General features: G+C 35.5%; 1 protein-coding gene across 5 annotated transcripts in view; it reads left to right on the top strand.

Annotated features, from left to right (window-relative positions):
* DACH1 (dachshund family transcription factor 1) overlaps window positions 1-22,945 on the top strand; it is a 355,298-nt gene that overhangs the window by 329,092 nt on the left and 3,261 nt on the right. The window lies entirely within an intron of this gene.

Genomic DNA, 22,945 nt, shown 5'->3' with positions numbered 1-22,945 from the left:
CAGTGAAACGGTATTTCTATAGCCTGTGGGAGTGGGCGGAGCCCCAGATGCTTTGCCCGGGAGAGGGCCAAGCTGAGGAGTTAAGAAAGAATTTTGCAACTTCACCCAGAGCCCCTAAGGCAAAAGACAAACCTTCTAATCACGTCGACCTCTCCGGAGACCCACAAGCCCCCTCGGGATCTTATGTAGATCTGTTACAATTGATTGGTTTTGTGCTCTTTTCCTCCCACCCTGGTGTCCCATAAAAACCCCTGGGTTTCCTCTGGTTGGTAGAGGTACCTCGTCCCTGGACCCCTTTCGCTGGTACCTTTGCAATAAAGTTACCACCTGTGGAAATTCCACACAAGACCTCTCTCTCTCTCACCACGGCCGGCTAAAAGAGGGGCAAAATCACAAGGGCAAGAGCTGAGAGCACTGAGCTGAAATCACTGAACTGAAATCACTAAACTGAAATCACTGCTCTGCCCTCCTGCTGAGAACCCCCTCTGCCAGCTGAGGAGCGCCCTGACCCCCCAAGAAGCTGTTTCTAGCGAGAGAGACATCTTTTGGGGGTAGTTGTGGCTCTCTGAGTCCCAAGCTGCGAACACTAGAAGGTTTGTCTTTTGCCTTAGGGGCTCTGGGTGAAGTTGCGAAATTCTTTCTTAACTCCTCAGCTTGGCCCTCTCCTGGACAAAGCATGTGGGGCTCTGCCCACTCCCACAATAGCCTACCATGAAACAGGTATAAATAAAGTGGATTTCTAGTTCATTCACAGCTGAACTATAATCCTGGATGTTCTAAGGCTGGTTGAGGAGCTAGATCTGCTGGATATAAGCTGCAGAGAGCTGTTTCTTTTTCTCTTTCTTGTATACTTTTTTTTCCCTCTGCCACATTTACTATCTTACACAACTGCTGGAAAGTGACATCACATCATGTTAAGATATGTCATAAAGAGGATTGTTTCTTGGCATTAGTTTTATAAGCTATATAAAGATTTAAATTTTCCTGATGTTTGTGTATTATACCCATATAAAGTAATTTTACCTTTTAGTATTAGTGTTGCATTCTTCTATTAAATCCTTAAGACCTCACCATCAACAGATGTCAAAATATTTAATGATTTGAGATTTTTCTAATAGATGCACTTCTACTGTGACTTGTGTGAAGAATGAGGGAGACAACCCTTACACCAAAATAACCATTATATTTTTCAATTCTTCTAAAAGCACTGTGCTTTGGAGACCTAGTAATGTAGACTAGCTACTAGTAACTAGTAGCAATGTTACTTTATCCATTTAGCACATATACAAGGAAATCTATTAGACAGGGAGATCCATATATCCTTCCTGAAAGATGCTATATCTTGAGTAGATAAAAAGAAGCATCCAATCCAGATTGGATTTCAAATCTTGAATATCAAATTCAATGAGACTTAAACCATAAAATATGAATATGAATTCTATTCAGTGGCTTTTTTTTTTTTTTTGACAACAAATCAGCCACCATCTGTATCAAAGAAGAAAAAATTTCTATGTAAGCCATGCGAGCTAATCTACCAAGAAAGGTCATAATCAATTTTCTATCTTATCCCTGCATGTCTGAAACTCTGAAATGAGGTTTCAGAGAGAAGCTAAGATATTTTTATCCTCACATTAGTTCTCACACTATTTAAAAGTTATTTGATTGTCCACAAGTAGATGACTCGTGCTACTTGAGATGCTGCAGTGCATCTGAGACATCTGCATCATGCCTCCAGAAGATCCAGGCCCTTCTGGAGCAGCAGCTGGAAGCAGCCTTACAGGATGTAGAAGTCTGATTCAAATCATAACCGATGTTGAACCAATTCCTTTTGCTCATTTAGAATGCCTTTGAATATTCTTGGGTTATAACACTTGGGTTATATTAAATGGAAATTCATAGTTTATTGTATCTATTGAATAAAAATAAATTTGTCACTGTTTCAATTCTGTCTAAAGGGAAAGCCTATGACACTCCTATCATTGTTACACACAAACATTCATGAGATAATTTCTCTAGATTTTGCTCTCCTATTATTTGTGGACTAGCTTATATTTAACATAGCATTTCGCTAAGATAGGAAAAAGTCAAATGGGGAGAAAAAGTTGTGCATGTTTTTTTAATTTTTTTTTTTTTTAAAGAATCCCAAACTGACAGACTTTCAAAAGCTCTGATAATATTTACCATGTGTGACTCAAAATCAGCTCTTTGCTGAAATAGATAAATGGTCCTGGATATGGCAGCCCTGAACTTTGCTAATGTGTCTTAGCATATTTTAGTACTTTCTCTATTCTTTGGAACATCTTTGACTTCCATCTGTACATTCAATATTAAAATCTTTTCATAACTGCCTCCTTTTTCTTTTTGATTTGAAACAAACAATTCATTTTGGCTGTGAAGCTTGTAAGAATAATCATATTTTAAAAATAGCTAAAGAAGCAAAGTTGGTCTCTAGCAGACATTCAACAGAATGTATTTATTAAGAGTGTGTTTTTCTTTTCAACTGCTATTGTAAATAAGTATATTGTAACAAAACAAAATTAGGCATAAAGCTGAAGGAAAGTGTTTATGCATAATAGTTCTGAGAAACTGTTTAAGGACAGATTATTCATGAGAAAGCACTAATTTTTTAAATCTACAAAAATTAGCTTGTCCAAAATTACTTTGTTAAATTTTGGTTGGTTATTTATTTTCAGAGGAAACTTATTCTATTATAATGTTTCTGCATGAATATAAGTTTTAGTAAATAGATACTTATTTTTTATTTGTTGTACTGATTCCAATTTACAGCCTTGTGGCTGTCTCAGATAAATTATTTTGAGCTATGCCAGGAGTAACTGGAAATCTACTAGATTTTTTTTAATTGTAATATCTGAACAACTTTACAGTCTTTAATGGATTTAGTCTTCACATCAGGAAATACTCCTGTGATGCAGAACAAAGCAATTATCTTTATATATAGAGGGGCTAAGGAGCTTGATCATGGATATGTCAGAAATCTGTGGTATATCAGAGACAGAGCCTAAATCTTGCAAGAGCTGAAGATTTTATTCTGCCCTTCATGTTTTGCCCTCCCTTTTATATATTCTGTCATGCTTTCTCGTTGTATAGACATACGGAAAACTAGATGGAATTTACCAACTCGAATATCAGTGACAGAATTTATGTCCCAAAACTCCATGCTAACAGAATACATGGAGCACATAATCTGTGCTTGCTCTGCACTTGCTCAGACTGATGGCTAACCTCTGTGAATATCAGGGTAATGACAAAGTGCACCTAGTTTAAGTGTTTTCAAGTCTTTTCTATTAGACAAAGCTTTGAAAATACACCACCATAGGCTGCCTAGCATTATTTGATTATTACTTGATTTTATATGAGTGCTACTCGTGTACTAAGTTGACCCTGTGTTTTTATCTTTTGAAAAAAAGACCTGATATAAATTCTAGATACGCGTACTTCTACATAAATATAACCAGTTTGATTAAAACACCTTGCATTAAGACATTTCAAAGTTTTGAAGAGACAGTAGGAGAATGTATTATTTAATTAGTGTAGGTTCTACCTGCTTCCTAACTCAAAGTTACAATGAACCTTTTTTCTTCAGCTTTCTTGTATACACACAAGCTCAATACCTGCTAAACATTTACTCACAGAAGTGAAGATAAACCAGTATGAGCTTTTTGTGCTTCACGAGCTGAAAGCATGTGTGCATTACTACCCTGTCCTTTTAATGTTTTAGTCAAAAACACAGAGAAGATGTAAATTAATTTCATTAAATCTGAGCCATCAAATGCAAATCTGTCTACAAGTATGTTAGGGCAACAGCAGTGTTTTGTGTGAAGAAAGTCATTTAATGTGTTTCCTCTAAGAGGTAAACTGATATCTTGCCAGCAGTGGGGCAACAGTATTCATTAAATCTTTTGTTGTCATCATCTCTATCTATGTTCCCTACAATAGTATGGAAATTTTTGTCCCATATGACCAGGTAAACTAAAGTTATTGAAGGAATGTTACCAAATGATGTCACTTCCCTTAAAACTTTACACAAATGTTGAGGGGAGATGATGACTGTAAGACATTAGTGACTATGCTGGTAAATGCCTTTGATTTATATGGGAAGTTTATATGGGAAGTTATATATGTCCATGAACCTGTATTCTCATCACATTATGGATTCAGGCAGCACTCCTGATCTCAGGTGTTTCTGTGAGACTCATCTGCAAATCCAGGCATCAGACCTGAAGGGTTGTAGAGTTCATCTTGTAAGCATTGCATAGGGGTCTTCTTAACTGTGGACAGCACTATATGAAGCTGCTTATTTGGAAGTATCACTCCAGTATGGAGCATTTTGATAAGGAGTAATGCACAAGGTGAAGGGTAAGGCAAAACCTTTCAAGTACTGTGTTTCTACTTCTTAAAAGGGAAGAGCCAGTGAAGGTTTAGAAGAGAGTGACAATTCAAAGAAGCAGAGTAGGAAAATATTTTTGCCATACAAATTTGTTTATACAACTGAGACAGAAACTTTAGTAGGTGAGATATGAGGAGAAACATCATATGAATTTATAGCTAGAAAGAGGGATAGGAGAATGAGGGGCAGAGACTTTTTATGAGAATAAATTTAGACACTATGTTGTAATGAAGAGTCAGAAGTTACAAACAAGCAGAATACCTTGATTTTGAACTTTACTGACAGAGAAGATAAAAAGAGTTGTTCATAGTGACTAAGAGCAGTAGTAGTAGTGGGGAAGATGAGGAGGAATCTGAAGGGGTGAATGATTAACAGCTCTGTTTTCTCAAACTAAGATTGTCAGAGCAGCGACACATGCACACAGAGGATCAGAAAAGCAGACTGAGGTTTTATGTCAGACAGAAGAGAACAGACCTGGAGTACAAAGGGCCTTGTCAATTGTCAGCATAGATATGGTGATTGAATTTCAGTTTATGGATTAGAATACTCAGATACAAAGTACAGAGAGAGAAACAATGTCAGGAAGATTGTAGCCCTCAGAAATTAAAACAGAAAGTTGAGGAAGAAGCAAAAAATGTCAAACTGAGAAAGAAGTTAGCAATGTGGAGAGAGAATAAGATCCCAACAAAGGGAGAACAGTATTTGAATGCCAAAAGCTTTTTAGAAAATGCTAGTCTAGAATATACCAGATACGGTATGAGGTGTTCTAATATTTGTTTATATAGAAGTCATTAACACAGACACATTCCATGGAAGTTCCAAAAAATCAGCTGACTAGCAGAAATGATGGTCAAGGAAGAAGGCAACTTCCCAGCTTTTTGAAAGAGTCATGTTCATTCATCCGTGTATTTGACACATTCTTAGCAAATTAGGAACATGGACATATTATATCCATGTTGTTAAGCAATAGGTAGCTATAAAAAGGTTTCACAGATTTAAACTTTTTATCAGTAATGTCCCTAGAGACATCAGGATTTTGTAAAGAATTGTTACAGTGTGAGTTCTAGAAATTATATTGGGTAATTTTGCTAAATCTCTGTGGTAGGTGCATATGAGGATTTTTTAAATTGTGGTAATCAACTTTCGAAAAATGTTAACACATGGCCACATTTTGTCTCCTTGTGTTTAAAGAGAAAAATCCCTATTTTGATCAGATTCTATAGATTTGCTACCTAACTGAAATAAGAAATAAATGATATCAAGTCATTGCACTTTAATATCTGATTCTAGATTAAGGTGTGTAGACAGCAAAACTTTCTAAGGGAGGTGCCTTCTGTTGGAACTTGGTAAATCTGCAGGGGAGGGAGAAGTTAATATTTTAAAGGGGCCACATAGTCTTCCATTACCTTTAATCCTGCAATAAGCTAAGAAATACAGAGTGTAAGTGAGCAGATGTCTTAACAGCCTTCTAGCAGCCTGTTTTTGTAAAGAGTGCCAGCTAGTGATTTTCACTGCTTGTAGGAAAACTGGCTTTGTAGTGGTGTAAATGTTAAGGAGAGCAGGTGAAAATCCACCTCTATATACCTTGTAGAATGCATGTATGTATATTCATACTATGGAAAAAGAAAATTACGTTATCAGATTCGGAGCGGATATCATAACTCTTTTGCTAGAGCAATCTTTTTACTACAGGAGCTTAAGCTGCAGAAAAAACACATTATACCTGGGTATTGCATGTAATAAAATATGATTCAAATGAAAGATATTGAAATAAAAGTTTCAATTTAGGAACTTGAGTGTACTGTTGTGAAAAGCCTAGTCAGTTATGTTTATAGCTTTATCTTTTCACAGGAAGAAGTGTAAGGATTCCTCATGCTTTATGCAAGTACAGTAGGTTTTAGATAACAGGATCAGGTCCACAATTTGCCTTTCTTAGAACCTACAATAAGAAATTAAAATAAATGACACCACCATACAAACTACAAAGGTGAAAAAATGCTGTATCTTGCATATTCCTACCTCCTGTGGCTAGGGACAGAATGCAGACATGCCACAATAATGTTTTTTATTTCTACTGTTCAAACCATATTAATGAGAACATCATTTTGGAGAACTAATTATTTCTATTTGTCTTGTGTCACACTTTCTAATTCCCCTATATTAGCACAGCCAAAGCAAATTAATTGCTTTTCCAGCAGTTGAACCTTGTCCAAGAATGAGCTCACATTCCCTTCCAGTTTTGCAGTTTCTAGGAGTGCATTGTGTCAAAAATTTCTCTTGATACTAAACATAGCCCAGAGAATATCTTTGCAGATTTCTGTTGCTGCTCACTTGATGAAATTTATAAGTTTAAGTGACCCACTAGGAAAGATAAAGTTCTTAGCTGCAAGATTATACATCAAAACAGTTAAAGTGAAATTAAAATTAAATGAATGAATCTCACTGAAGCAAAAAAAGCAGTAATTAATGGTTCCCTTAATTGTCTTCATAAAATATTTGCATGGGTCTAATTTGCATAATTTGCATGTATTAATTAATCTTTCAAAGGAATTTTGTGCTGAGAGAAGCCAAAAAATCTCTTTGTTTTATTTAACATCTAATGAAATATTTATCTTCGTTAATGAACTTCTCATCTTCATTAAAATAAAAATTGCACAAGTTTGTATGTTTTAAATGTTTTTATAATTGAAGTATACAAAAAAAAAATCTCTTCAGACCTACAGTATCTGAAAAATAAACACATTATTGCACATTCTGTGTCATTTTGACTACAGCAACATTTAAATTTGGAGAAACCCTACTCCCTCTACCAAAACTTTTCAAGGACTTTAAAATTATTTCAATTTTATCTAAATTGATGATAATTTTTGTTTTTTATATTTTACAAATAGGGCTGACAAAGTAAATATTTTGAGGTTGTTTTTTTTTTTTTACTGTCAACCTGTGATACCTCAGCAATTTTATAGAACAGATATTATGCATAGAAAAAGAAACTAACATCATAGATTGGAGTTTAAAATACTGTAGAGCGTGCACGTGATATGAGTTTAGTTTTTACTCTGCAAGACTAATAGTTGAGGAAAAAAGAAAACAGCTCATGTGTTACTGCCTGGCATTTGATGGCTGAACTTAGAGTGAGACTGATGAATGTAAGTTACAAAGGACAGTCCTAGCTGTGGTGATCAGCAACTTTGAGACAGTATTCAAAGTAGTCAGACATGCAGAATGAGAATATGCAGTGAAAAAAATACATTAAAAAATCATCAGATTAGAAGAAATTAAAAAAAAAAAAAAGAAAACCAAACCAAAACAAGCCCCCCCCCCCCAAAAAAAACCCCAAACAAACAAACAACAACCAAAAAAAAAAAAAAAAAAAACACCACACACACAAAAAAACCCCCACAAAAAACCCCCACCACACCCCAGGTATAAATGGATTGGGTGTTTTGAGAAAAAGATGAAGGCCATTAAAACCAGGACCACCTAAAATCCCAAAGTAATCTATCAGCTACCTAATATTGCTGGAAATAGAGTCTGTGGACAAAGAAGAGAAAGTATGGTTAAAATACTGTGTATACAGAATTTTAAATGTGCATGGTAAGACAGCTGAAAAGGAGTTTTGTTCACTTCAAGGATGAGTACAACATTATCGGAGTAATGAAAATATACTTGAAATAAGGAAATGATTGGGCGTTTATAATTTGCAAGAAATTATATTTGCACAGTAGGGAAGAGCACTATGGGATTTTTATTCATTTTCAATATGCCTGCATTTGCTTAAATCCTTGAACAAGTTTATAAACACATTAATGTGTTTGCATTCATTTTAGACATGCAATACCTGAGAAAGCCAGGCCTGCAGAGACTGAAAAGTAGGTGCTCTTTAAGAGTGCTTTAGAATTTAGTAAACAGGATGTTTAAGCTATCAAGATGGTATACAGAGTCATATACTCTTTACTGCACTATTCTATAATTTTTTAAACTGATAAGATATAGTAGGACTTTGCTGATACCATAATGGCAGTATAGATACAGCTGTGTTATGAAGGTGCGGAATAGCTGCTGAGGGAATGTACTTATCTATAAAATACCCAAACAATATCAGTGGGAGGAATATGTTCCACTTCACATATTTGTGGGGTAGATGTCTTTATCTGAGCTATTTGGCTGGACTCCTATTAAAGTCAATGAAGAGTAATAGACACATCTCTCACTTTGAAGAAAATGAATCACATCTTCCAAGTTCCTTCATTGATTGTAAAGGGAGTCTACTAAACCAGTTCAAATGCAGCTACGTACAGTGCAGGTGTCTGAAGTTAATGTGATGAATTTCATATGTTGTGTATTTTCCTTTTTGCTTGCCTCAGAATTCCAGCATCACTTGTGACAGTAATCACACCATGAGCAGCTGCATTTCAGTCACTTCTTGTAACTTGATGTTAGAAATGGGTAATTTTGCATCAGTTCTGGAAAAATATCCAAGCTTGACAAATCCTTTTCTGATTCATATAATTCTGAACATTTTTGAAAGTTGCATAAAGCATGACTATCAAATGTAGAAAAGACAACTTGAATTCTGCATTAATATCGAAGCTTTGCAGCATTTATTTAATTTGAATGCTACCACACAAGGCACAAGGCATGAAACAAAGGTCAAAAAAACATTTTGAAAACTCTGAAATAAGAACAAAAGCAGCCATAAATTGAGAGACAGAAAAAGAGATAGATGAAGTACCAAGAAAAAGAGGTAGATGAAAGTATCACAGAACTCTAGAAGAGAAAATAGTATCATATTATTCATACAGTTGCATTGTATTACTGTAACTTTATTACTATATCATTACTGGTTTCTGATGGACAACTAATTAATGTTTTGCCTTTTAAATATAGCTATGCTTGCAAACAAGACATGGGCTGGAATTATTATTGATGAAGCATAGTTTTCAATGTAGACATCTCCATGTGTGCTTGCCACCCTTGAGCTTCACTGGAGGGAGTGGAAAGAAATACCTAGAGTAGAGTTTGTCCCATTATAAATAATAATTAGAGTACCCTAGTATAGACTACTGCAAACAAATTTAGTGAGTTAAATCATATTCTAGAAAAGCTGAATTCACTTTTATGGAGGTTAGAAATTAATTTCTTTGTTGTGGTTTTTGTTTGTAGTGCATGAAGGTTTTTTTTTCCCCATACAATAAATCCATTTTATAGCATGGGTTGTAATTATAGTCCAAAATTGTCTAATTGCAAAGAATTGATGCAGCATTTGACACAGTTACAAGAAATATATGCTAAGGAGTCACTGTTTTGCCCATTTTTAATTTTTCAGCAAAGAATTGACTGGATAATATTGATTTCAGAATTAAAATGGTACTGTTTATTGGGGTGGCTTATGTGCTTTACATCTGATGTTTAGCCTTTGAATGGCAAATGAATACCTTATTTTGCATGCTTCAGGGCATTTTTAACCAATGCCTTAAGCTGAAAACAAGTTTTTATGCATAAAGAAAGAAATAATATCGGCTGATTTCTTGATGGCAGCACCGATGCTTTGGTGTCACACAAAGGTGTTGTGAAACTTAATTAATATTTGTAAAGCATTCTGGATCTTGGATGAAAGGCACAGTAGAAGTTCAGTTATGTTATTAACTTCTGCTTTTATATTTTCTTTGGTGATGGATCAGAGTCCTAAGCATTAAAAAGTGGCAAAGAAAGGCAATGCAAGATACAGCAATTTACAACTATTATCAGCTAATTATAGTTAGTTTCAAACCTTGTACAGGGAAATAGCTGGAGGAATATTTCATAGGATTTAGCAAACTAATAATTGATAGCCTAAATGTTGTGTAAATGTCTCTTACCTGAATCATCATATGAGAAAAATTTAATAGACTCACTTACCTTAATTATTCTGCATTAGATCAGAAATGGCATATTACTGAGTGACAGCATTTTGGTGTAGTACAGGACAGTCTCTCTTTTATAATCCTGAGGAGTCAGAAATCCTGTTAAGGAGAATGAGAGTTCAACATACACTTAAAATATTCAAGAGGCAAAAAACCAGTTAGACATAAAATATAAATAAAACTGTACTGTGAGACTTCATCAGTCAGGCAGCCCTTTGTGCAGTGTTAAGAGTTAAGAAGGCAATCATCTTCCTAAAATATCACTCCAACTTAATTGCTCTATTTTGTCAGTTGGAGAAAAAGAAAAAAGTAAAGATAATCTTGCCATCAATAAAGCTGTATTAACTTTAACTAGCTGAGGATCTGATGGTTTAATTTCGAAGTGGCCAAAGATTTTAGGTTATGTCCTTTCCCTCTTTGGCACTAATATTAAAAAAGAGGCATTTCTGTGTCCTCGAGAAATAGGAAATATTTTACCATACTTTATTTTAAGATAAACAAAATGTTAATATGTATGTGATACTCATATAAAGTTCATATTGTAAATTTCTATGTTAAATCTACTGTAATTCTAAAAATAGTGTCTTCTCACAATGGTTATTTTTATATTGATATGATTAAGAATAAAATAAAACAATTTAGCCTGTGTATGATTCAAGAATTTAGCTTTCCTGTGGATTTGATGTGGAATTTAACCCATCTTTATTAGTATCTCAAGTTCCTATGAAATAAAAATGAAAATAAAAATCAATAAATAAAACCAGCTATGAAAAGGAAGTATAAAGGAAGTGAAACTAAAATTAACACATTTGGGAGGACTACTTAGCCAGCATCACGTTCTATCTAAGCTAAAATTCACTGTCAGCATATATCTATAATAAGTATTCTTCCAGTGAACTGCCAGCTGGCTTGTAAAGAGGAAAATATATTCTACAGAATAGACTGCTAGCTTTAAAAAGAAATATTTTGCTTTTGCTCGTTGTAGGGTTCCGTAACACCTGAAGGACATCCTGGGAGACAGCAGCATATATAATGATAATGTGATGTCATTTTGTTTTTCCTAGTTGAGAAACACAAAGTGTGTACCAGTAATGGTAAAAACATTTTTTCTATTATATTCTTGTCAGCCTTATTTTTTAAAGGTGATGCAGCCTCTAATAGCTTAGGAAAAGCAGCAATAGCATAATAGTGTGTGTTTGTCATGGATGTTAGAAAGGATGGATCACAACGTGCTACAGCTGGCCTTGGAAACAAAGTGTTATGAAGGCAGGACCAAAAAATTTACAGTGCTGCTTTATGTGCATGAAATTAGAATATGGATTGTTGAAAATATACAATGCTGTATTAGATAATTCAAGTTTTGACTTGTTTATTTTGTCTATGTGTTGATTCTGCAGATTTTGCCTGTGACAAACTGTTGGTGCAGCCATTGCATTAAAAGACATGTATTTTTCATGATATTGTTTCATACTGCAATATGCTGGCTACAACTCCTTTCAAGTAATCAAGCTATATTGTATACAAACATAAAGTCAAAAGCAGTAATAATTTGCTTTTGTTTTTAGCTTTATACTCTGACTCAAAGATATACACTCCTAGTCACTGGAGAGAGGATAGTATCTTTGCACATTGCTGAATTGGACATAAAGTACTGTGGCTGGATCAGACTCCTTGGCTTCACTAGAAATACTGGAAGCATCATAAAAGTAGTACACTAACCGGAAGATAAGTTCCATTTTCAACCTTGCCATCAAATTTGCTATGACAATCACAGTCACTTTCACTGCAGTAACTGTGCCATCCGATGCAATCTGGTTCCAATGCTAAAATACTGAAAGGCTAAAACACTATTAAAACATACAAATATCATTTTTATTCCATTCCAAATGGGCAGTAGTACCAGAGCTTGATCTTAAACATTCAGTGCATAGAAGAATCCTTACTTTATAAGGTTTCCCTCTATGTTTTTTAGTATTCTTGTAAAACCATAGACTCCTTAGATTTTCCAGCTAAAATTAACTTTATAGACAAATGTATTTTACCAGGCCAGATATTCAATAAATGTATTCAGGATATACTCAGGTTTTGCCTCTTTTTCTACTAAAGTAGCATAGCATTAGAGATAGTAGTAGATGGGCTTTAAAATCTGCATTTTCAGGCTCTGATATCACAAATATATTCATAAAGATCATTTAAATGCATCCATTTGAGACTTCTCAGAGACTTCTCAGAGCTGAGTTTCTGCAAAAGATTTGCTTGTGTCTCTTACTGTTATTTGATGTATATACAAGGAATGATCAGTTGCTCTTCTGTGGTAAGCAAATCAATTGATTTCATGTGCATCTTCTGGACTGTATTCCTTGTCTTATACTAGCGGCCCATTCTGAAATTATTCCAGTCTATGTTCACCTTGAGGATGGGTAGCCAACATCTTAAACACTGTTCCAGGCAGTTCCTGCAAGTGACTTGTATTGGTATTGACAAGAAACATTGTAAGTGGAAAGCTGGGGGGAATGAGTAGAGGAAGGTATATGGGTGAGCAAGAGTAAAAGCAGCCAGGAAGTAACATTTTTCATTTCCTCTGTCTTGAGAAAATCACACTTTGAAGCAAGAAAATTTTACACTTCAGATATTTTGCACAGCTCATTGCTTCTGACAGCAAGGCAGTCACTTGATCCCAAAGTCATTGGTTAAGACTGCTCTGTGGTTTAATTTAGCCATTCTCTTTTCTCTTGCTTACTTTTTGATGATGAACCATGGTGTTAAGTTCTCTCTGGGAAAGCATGCTGCTTCCATATGGTCTGGGATTTCTGTAGAGGGGTGCATCCAGGACACAGTCTGTCATGACATGCTGTTTTTTCTGAGGAATCTCTACTGGCAAAGACACAGAGTGGTGCCAAATTCAAACCACCTGGCCCTAAGGCTAATTGAGTTTTTCCTTGGAGGGTAGAATAATCATTTTGAAGTACCTATCTGAAATTATGTTACCACTGAGAGGGACTGAGGAAGATTGGCTTGTCAGTGCAGTACTTAAATGCATCTATGAAGACATATTCAAGATGGAAGTTTACAATTAGTTAAGGGAACTAGTTTGAACTTTGAATTGAAAAGCAACCTACCTGGGCTAGCATTAGAAGCACTTGCCACAGAAGCAGACTTCCCTCGCAATCTAAAATGCTGTTGGTTTTCTTTCTGGAAAAGACAAAAGCCTTTCGTTTAAGTATTGCTCCATAGCTAACTGCCAGGTTAGACTCCATTTACGTATTTCAGCTCGGGGTCTTCCGCAGAATTAACGTGAGCTGCTTTTATTGCAGTTTTACAGTTATGCTGCTCGTGCTAAGCCCTGGGAACTTCATTAAGATCTCTGTCTATTTCTGAGTGCTGGAAGGATTATGTGTGACTTCAGTTCAATGCTCATTTCATATGGCAATGACTTCTGGTTTGGTTTCTGTTGCCTTGACTCTTATTCTGGAGCTGAATGGCACTGCTTGGTGCCATAAACTTGCTTTCATACAAAATACCTAAAAGCACCAAGGTAACGTTATGGATGTTTTGACATCCCATGCATCCTTAATAGATTTTCCATAAGCTTTCTGCTGTGCAATCTATTTTACAGCCTCATTCCTTCCTGTTCTGCATGTGACTATTTCTTCATGCTTTTCATTGGGCAATTACCCTGTTTTAGCACACAGATGAGAACAAGGGTGGTTGTGTATTAAAGTGGACTGCTAATGTGATACTGATGAAAAAAAGGATTCCACATATTCTAGAATTATGTACGCAGACTAAAATAGCTTTCTTTAAGTGGTCTCTTTTTTCAGTAAACTTTGCAGCAGTTGCATCTCAGTTACATACTCTTGTATTAATTGTGGTGTTTAATCTGGAAACAACAAAACACTAGTCTGCCTTTTAGTTACTTGGGAACATGAAATTCAAATTACTTGTTTAGAAAAGATATGGCTGGGAGAAAAGGATGAGGTAGGTTTGTGATTCTGTGAACCAGAAAAGGTGCTCTGTGTAGGAGTAGGTATTAGATCTAAGTATTTTCTTGTGTTTTGAAAAGTAATGGAGGTAAAGCTCTAGAAAAAAATAATACCTTAGAAAAGCTTGTCTTCATAAATTATTTGAATCTGCTGAAAGAAATTAACATCACAGTGACTGTTGATGGAGAGTACTAACTATGGCCACAACTATTCCTAGCAAAACAATCATGACCCATATTACTTCTTCAGAATTGTATAAAAAAATCTTTATTATTCATACTTTATTATGGGATCTATAGTTGTATACACCTGTACCCTGCCTATTGTATCAGCTTCTAGTTGATGGAAAGGATTTCTATGCATTTCTGTTCTTGAATATGGAGGGTAGTTTTAAAGAAATACTGATTCTATGTACTTTTGCACAGATATTTTCTGTAATTCAGCAAAAACTGCTGAAAGCTCCAACAAACGCTATTCTACTGTATTTTGTTCCAATTTCATTTTATGACCACTTTTTCCTCTCTAGAAAAGGAATTATTTTTGAAGTCTGTTTGAAGCTTAACTGTATGATTGATCTCTTGTATGTAAGATTACTTTGACGATGATGTTTAGTGTAAAAAAGTGATTGTTTGAGCAAGGCACTAAAAAAGAAGGCAAAATGGAGAGAAGTGAAAGAAGACTGCTCAGACTAAAGGCATGAGTAGTAAATTCTGTTTCCTCCATCTAGAATTTACTAAAACCCAGAACCAAACAAAGGGAAAGAAGGTGCCAGGCAGAAACTACATTCCAGTATTCAATTCTTTATCAATTTTATGCTATCAGATTGAAGGTTGTCCGCTGAGTTAAAAAAAAAAAAAAAAAAAAAAAAAAAAAAAAAAAAAAAAAAAAAAAAAAAAAAAAAAAAAAAGTTGTTTATGTTTCTGGAAATACAGTAGCAAATAAAGCACCTTTTTGTAGAACTTAAAAGTGTTTTATGCAGGACAGATTGTTCAGCACCAAAATTATCCACACTGTAATACAAGCAGCACTGAACACAATGAGCTGAGGAAGCTCACAAGCTGATTTTATTTAGCTGTGACTTCATCCTTTAATAACTTTTCCAGATGATTCTTCAGTTGAAAGGGTTTTGTTCTGTTTTGTGTCTCTGTTGTTGTTGTGTATCATTACTATTTTTTTTTTTTCTACCAACATGAAGTGACACAGTACAATGCCTTAGTGACTCAGGTTCAGTGCTTGTCAGTAATCAGTTCTCTTGCCTTTTTTTGGATATGGCTTCTTCTGTTTATATAAATAGAAAAAGGGTTGCTAAGTTTGTGAAGCAACAAGAAAAGACAGTATGATTTTTTTTAGAAAAATATTTATTTCAAACAATTTCTCACCTTACTAGTTCAGTTTTTTTAGTGCTCAAAATGACCAGTTTTATGCATTCTGTATGATCTTTAATAATAGAGGGTGACATATTCAGGTACTCCCCTGCTTTGTTAGTTTACTAAAGACCAGATTGCTGACCTTTAGCTTACTCCCACAGTAACATGGGAGTAATGGAAATAAATATTAATGATTAAAACATACGGTAAAATCACTGAGAGAAGATAATTCAATATTTGAAAATATCTGTGAAAAAAAGGTGTTTAGGTGGTCTTTTTCACACATCCATTGTTTAGTTTTGTGTCTTAAATTAAAATTAAAATCTCCTACGTACAAATTGCTATTTTAAAAAGAAACACATGGACATCTCAGTTTCTTGAATATTTGCACTGAGTATTAACACAAATATATTTGTACATGAATGTTAAGTAGAGAAATGAAAGGTGTATGATTAATAACAATATGCAAATTCAAAACTAATTTATTGGTGTTACACAAAGGGCAAACTGGAATAGTGTTTGGCCAAATATGTTTACATACTTCGTATTTGCATGCGTTTAATGAACATGCAGTGTGAAATCACCCATCTTTGCATAAGAACTGGATGAACACTTTTTTAAAAGAACAAGTTGCTTGAATTTCAAAGCCTTAATGGTTGAGCCAGTTTTCATGCATCTCCTGTACTCTGCTAGGGAAGATGGCAGTGGATCCATCCATGTTTCTCAATGCATAATCTACTTGCCAGTAACAATGTCAGCTCAGTGTATATCCCTATGTCCCTCCTTTTCAGGGTTGAGTTATAAAACCTCAGAGTTCTAATTAACTCTAGACACTGGGAGGAATTATTTTCCCTGACAATGTACTGTTTTGCACTTTATTAGGAATACTAGGAAAAGTTATGTTCAGTTGATTCCATGACTGAATTTTACAAATGCAGGGCTTTTTGTCTCACACTTGGCAAATTGAAAAAGACTCAAGTTCATCCTGAATTATTTTCCCATGATTAAAAAGTTAGATTTCCATTTTTATCTTCCATCTTCAGTGGAAAATAAATCCTCTTGTGTCTCAATTTGGAATGAAATATATGAAGAGTATACAAAAATATATTTCCTCCTTAATTAGTTGTTTCCTTTAAGTTTTTTTGAAGAAGGGTTACAACTTGACTAAGATCCCTTCCATCTGCCACAATATGCTTGCTTTTATTTTGACTTCCCATTGCTGTCTTATCAAATAGCACATGAATCATTACCATTTTTTTGCCATCCCTTTCTTTTGTTTTGTTTCTCTTCCTCCAAATAATCAAAACATCATCTTGAATGAAAGGTTAGAAGTACACCGTGATTCACATTTGCCCCATCTTATTAAAACAAATAAACTGACCAATTACGTAATTTTAATGTGCTTGAGCTATGGCATGCAGATGCCTTTATCAGCTCTGGGCTGAAGAGGTTGTGTGCATTTGGGCATGCACATACAGCTGGTCTTTGAAAAGGACAAACCTCATTAAGATTACAGGTGCCTGGAAATAACTTTTGAGAAAATAGCTACCATTTTCAATGAAGCTACTTCCTAACAGGAAATGCAATTTTTTATGTTACTTAGCACAAGTGAGTAGCTTTGCTTTGATTTAGATATGAGTAGCCCCATTTAAGGTCTCAAATATTTTACTTCTTTTAAACTAAAGTTAGCAGATTTTAATGGTTGGAGGGTCTGGCAATAGTATACTCAATTCCAGTATGAAGCATTTGCTGCCTTTAGGAGCACATGGACTGGTCTTGGAGATTTTGTGTTGCAACATGTGATTTTAGAAGAGGAGCCTAAGCTCAGTTCAGCTCAGTCACCAGCCACAGAGATGGGGTTCAAGTGGGTTTTTATGAAGAACCTTTTATTTCCATTAAATGCATATGCATGTATAGGTTTTTTTGGTTGCTGTTGTTGGTGGGTTTTTTGTTATTTGTGCTAATACAGTACTTAGAGGATTCAGCTAACTCTGCTATTATCTTTCGAAGGACATGAAAAGAGACTGAGTATCTTTCATCAGTACATGAAATTTCTGTTACCTAAAATGAAAAGGGAAAGAAACAGAAAGTTTGAAAGAGAGAACAGAGAAACAGGGGAAAAAAACAAAAAAACAAAACCAAAACAAACAAACAAAACAAAACAAAACAAACCCGAAAAAACCAAACTTAAAATCACAGAAAATTTCAAAGCCGTATTTGGGAATAAAGTTCCTGTCTTCACAACAAGAGACATCAACCTTTGTTCTTTGAAAGTACAAAGAGATTAATAGATACACTATTCAAATACCCTTAAGATCCATTTTAAGTGGCTTCTACCGCTGGCCTGTGCATATTTGACAAAAATATGTTGATTGAAGTTAGGACTTTTAGCAACTAAAACTGTGGCTACTTAGATGTTAAGGTTCTTGGAGCATGGGCTGAGATTTACTATTCTAGAGCTCACAAATTACCATTAAAAAAAAAAAAAGATAAAAAAATTATTCAAACCTTGACACTCTAACTTTCCAAAGCTCACACTGAGATTTCATATCTTGTCTTTCATTTTCTGAGCTACCTGGTCTAGTGAAAGGAATCCCTACCTGTGGCAGAAGGGTAGTCCTTAGTGATCTTAAAGGTCCCTTCCAACCCAAACCATTCTATGACACTGTGATTTTCCTTCTCACACAGTATTTCATCCTTTTCTTTTCTTCTTAACATGGACTCTGGGAGGTTCTTTCTTATCATCTCTCTGTGTCAAGCTGATCTTTCTGTCTGTTTGGTCTCTTGTTTGGTTGTTTTCAGCTCCTAACTACAGAAAACACTATCTTTTTCCTAAGGAGAATCTACCTCAGGTTTTTGTAAGATAGCAAGTGACTGAACTCAGATCTGAGAGCACACCTTGGACATTGATTTGCAGATTTTCATAAAATAAACACTGCAGTATTATTGTCATGATGATTTATTTTTAAAGCAACTCTGAGAATACAAACTAGAATATGACTTTTTGGATGGCAAATAACCCCAATGGGACTTGCTTGAAATGCCCACATTACCATCTAATGGGTGACTTCATTTGCAGTTGAAGGCAAAACCTAGCATTTCATTGTACATTTTTATCAATTTACCAGGTTGCATATTAATATTAATTATATTTGTGTGGGTTTGTGTTTTTACCTCTCAAAATGCTGGGCCCATAGAGAAGCTTACTGGAAGCTGCCCACAGAACACTGAAGTGAATCATTACCCAGATGACATCTCTGTGGGAATGCATTTCTAGGCATATGATTTGTTTCAGCATTGCAAATTTTTATGTCAGTTCCATTTGTTTGTTTTTTATAACATTTATGACCTTTTAACTATTTGGACATGTTCATTCAAAATCCTCAAAATGAAACTTAATTAAAAAGAGTTGATCTAAAAAAATACTCCCTCACTCTGGGTAAAATTTCTGTCATATCAATCCACAGACAAAAACAAATGATGTTTAGGAGTAGTGGCATTTTCAGTTTGAGTTACTAGCATGAGCTTGTGTGATCTTGCTGAACACTGCCATTTGCAAAAGAGCAATTAGAACAGATGACAATCTGCTAATCACACACAGTTCTATTTAGAAATTTAGCAGTATTTTCCCAGTTTGTGTTTTTGCTTGACTTCCTAGGAGTAAAAGTAAGTTTTATGTATCATATTGTATATAACAGTATGTAAATTTTGGAAACTTCACCACAGAACAACAGTTTTCAGTAGGCTAAAAATATACCCCTGTGTTGTAAACATCCTTAGTGAAAGCTCCGTGTGTGTGTTTGTGTGATATATGTTTGTATGCATTTATTTGTGTGGCTAAAATATTCCATATTTGTTTTAGGTAAAATTGTTTTTATGCTGCTAGACAAATTCTGCATTAGTTAACAGAAGAAAGTAACGCAACAGGCCTGCATAGCTGATAAATTAAAGCTGATTGGGAGGTAGAAGGCACAGGCATGCTCAGGATTTAGGATTTAGAAGTAGTGGCATTTTCACATTGGCTTACAAAGAATGAGCTGGCTCGATTTGCTGATCACTTTCATGATTTGTAGGTTTCATCTGTGATTTTAACCTTGAAATCATTAAAGGCCTATCAGTGGTAATACTCCACTTGTATTCAGATAGGAGCTCTGGCTACACCTAGAGGCGAAGTGATTCTGGTGGTTTTGCCAACAACACTGAGAAGTTCCTATCATTAGGAAAGAACCTCAGAATATTAGGAATAGAGAGAGAAATGGATATGAACAAGGTAGTAGGAGTCACCAATGGAAAGAGACAGCAGTCAAATTGTATTGGACTGTATTCGGTCACCAATTTGTGATGCTAGGTCATCGTTCCTCTGTGGAGCCGTGAGTTTTTTCTTAGTGCTGTTTGAAGCCTTTGAATTTCTGAAGTGCACTGCTATTCATCTGTTGCTCATTCTTTATGCGTGGCTACATGAACTTCTCAGCCACAGTGCTCTGACTACTTACCTGGGGAGCCTGTTCCAGTTCCCAGCCACCCTGTGGGTGAAGAACCTTGTTCTGATATCCAGTCTAAGCCTCCCCTGACTTGGCTTTATGCTGTTATCCTCACTGGTCATGAGAGTGAAGAGATCAGCTTCTGCTGCTCCACTTTCCCTTGTGAGGAAATTGAAGACTGCAATGAGGTCTCCCCTCAGTCTCCTCCAGGCTAAAAAGACCCAGTGACCTCAGCTGCTCCTCATATGGCTTCCCCTCCAGACCCTTCACCATCTCCATTGCCCTCCTTTGGATGATCTCTAATAGTTTAATGTCTTTTTATATTGTGGCACTCAAAATTGTCCCCAGCACTGGAGGTGAGGCTGCCCCAGAGCAGACCAGAGCAGGACAATCCCCTCCCTTGCCTGGCTGGCCATGCTGTGCCTGATGCACCCCAGGACAGGGCTGGCCCTCCTGGCTGCCAGGGCACTGCTGACTTTGTTCAACTTGCCCTCGGCCAAGACCCCCAGGTCCCTTTCCATGGCACTGCGCTCTGGCCTATTGTTCTCTAGTTTATACACACCAGCAGGATTTCTCCATCCCAGGTTCTGAATCTAGCACTTGCCCTTGTTAAACTTCATATGCTTTGATCGCTCACCTCTCTCAGTTGTTGAGGTCTCTCTGCAGGGCCTCTCTGCCCTCGAGGGAGTCAACAGCTCCTCCGGCTTTAGTGTTGTTGGCGAACTTTAGTATTCCTTTGTGTTCTGTGGCCAAGCTGCTGATGAAGATGTTGAAGAGAACATATATATATATATATATATATATATATATATATAAACAAGTATCCTCTTACTTTGTAAGGAAGGTGCTTTGCAGAGCTGCCCATTTCTATTCTTATTCATTGTCTGTGAATACAGAATACAGGATCTGATAGTGCCTTCTTTTCAAAGTGAAAAACCTCCTATTGATTTCACTGCCAGGTTGGATCCTTAAGCAGTGTAAAATAGAACTGACTTTTGAGACTGTACCGCTGTTAATCTTTTGTTGGCTGTTACAAGGATTCTGCTTCCTGCAGCTGTATTTTTAATTGAGAATTAGTTTAAATACATATTTTATTTTAAATGGTAAATTGAGACCTTTAGTCTAGTAAAATAAAATAAGTTACCAACTGCAGGTTATCAGAATGTTACGACATGGGAATTATACACAGCACTCATTAGCAAGCGTACATTCAGCATAGCCAAAGTGCTGGTATATATGTAGAGTAATACTCCTACAGAGGTGTCTAGGCAGCTTTAGTGCTGTAAATGTTTATTGTGTTTATTCAGTATGTTTAAGAGAACTATATAGAAATGTAGCCAAAAGTAGCACTAGCTATTCTGCACTTAATGCAGGTTTTCTTTGGAGATGGTGTTCCAGGCCTTCAGTTTTACTGAGCTCCATTTCAGAGGCTCCTTCTTTCTCTCCTAAATTCCCATAAGCATTTTGATTGGTTTTCATGCATCAAATAATAACAAAAAAAAAAAATCTTTAATTTAAGGCCTTACTCAATTCCTTTTTATTTCTCTTCAGTGAAAAAAAAAAAAAAAGACCATAAAGAGCAAAGAGTTTTAGATAGTGGAAAAGTTATCATGTACTCAAAAAAAAAAAAAAAAAGAAGAAAGAAAAGAAAGAAAAAAAAAGAGTGAGGAACATAAAAAAGTGGAGAAAGGGGGTAGGAAAATGTAAAGATGGGGAGAAAGTAGTGAAAGGGCATACACTGCAGAAGCTTGCAAAAGAAAACTAGTAGTGGAAAAGGAAAATCAAAGGCACATTAGATAAGAATCATTGCAGCAGAGTGATTATACAGCCTCCCACTTTCCCCAGCAGTTCTGATAGAACTGGAAAAGGGTGTGCAGAAGGTTTTATAGCTGTGTGGTGTGTACTTTTGTCCATTTTCAGGTTAACTTTTCTTTCTCTCAACAGTTTGAGTAAGTTTGTGGAGGTGATGCCACAACTTTGATAACCAAGCATTTCAAAAATTTCAACATTCATTTGCACAGGTTTATCTCATGCAATTGCTTCACTGTATATCTAATTTTTACTGTATATCTAATAAAAAATTCTATGGATTGATTTGGAATAAAAATGTTAGACTAAGAAAACCAAAACAGAAATAAAAACTTCTGAAATCTTGGAAATATTTGCTGAATTTACTTAGATTTAAATAAGAAGTTCATGCAAACTTTAAGAGCTGAGATACAGCTTGTAGTTGCTAATGCTTACAGTCTAAAATATAAGTAATGTTAAGTAATTATGCACTGGGGAGGATTAATTGCTTCATAATGTGCTTTATTCCCATGGGGCCAACACTGTCTACCCTCCAGGACAGAAAGCTAAGAAGCTTTTCTGTCTGTTTTCTGTTTCTTTAAAAATAATCTTTATATTGATATCAAAATAGGTATATATAAGATGTTCATGGCCCAGGTGAAGAAAAAAATGCTTTGTGCTTACAAATTAGGAGAAAATATGTTGTGGCAATATGTTCTCTTCAATTTTTTTGGTTCAACAGTTACTGGCTAGGTGAGCTTTGTGTTTCTCATGTTCCCTCACATATCTCACTTAAATATATGCTCTTCACTTGGGTGGAAAAAATGTTGTGAGAAAGGTGCTTACATCTTTAACGTAGTAATTGTTCAGTTAATCTCATTTATAGGGGGAAGGAGGCTATACTTCACTGATACTGTTTAAATATCCTATACTGGGTTCTATATAAATAGCTACAAATGTGCACAATGGTTACATTACATGGTATATTTAACAACACAGCTAAATCAGAAAG

This window comes from Sylvia atricapilla, chromosome 2 (genome assembly GCF_009819655.1).
Source record: "Sylvia atricapilla isolate bSylAtr1 chromosome 2, bSylAtr1.pri, whole genome shotgun sequence".
NCBI classification, from domain to species: Eukaryota; Metazoa; Chordata; class Aves; order Passeriformes; family Sylviidae; genus Sylvia; species Sylvia atricapilla.
The sequence above is the reverse complement of the archived record's forward strand: the minus strand, read 5'-3'. Positions and strand labels throughout refer to the sequence as shown.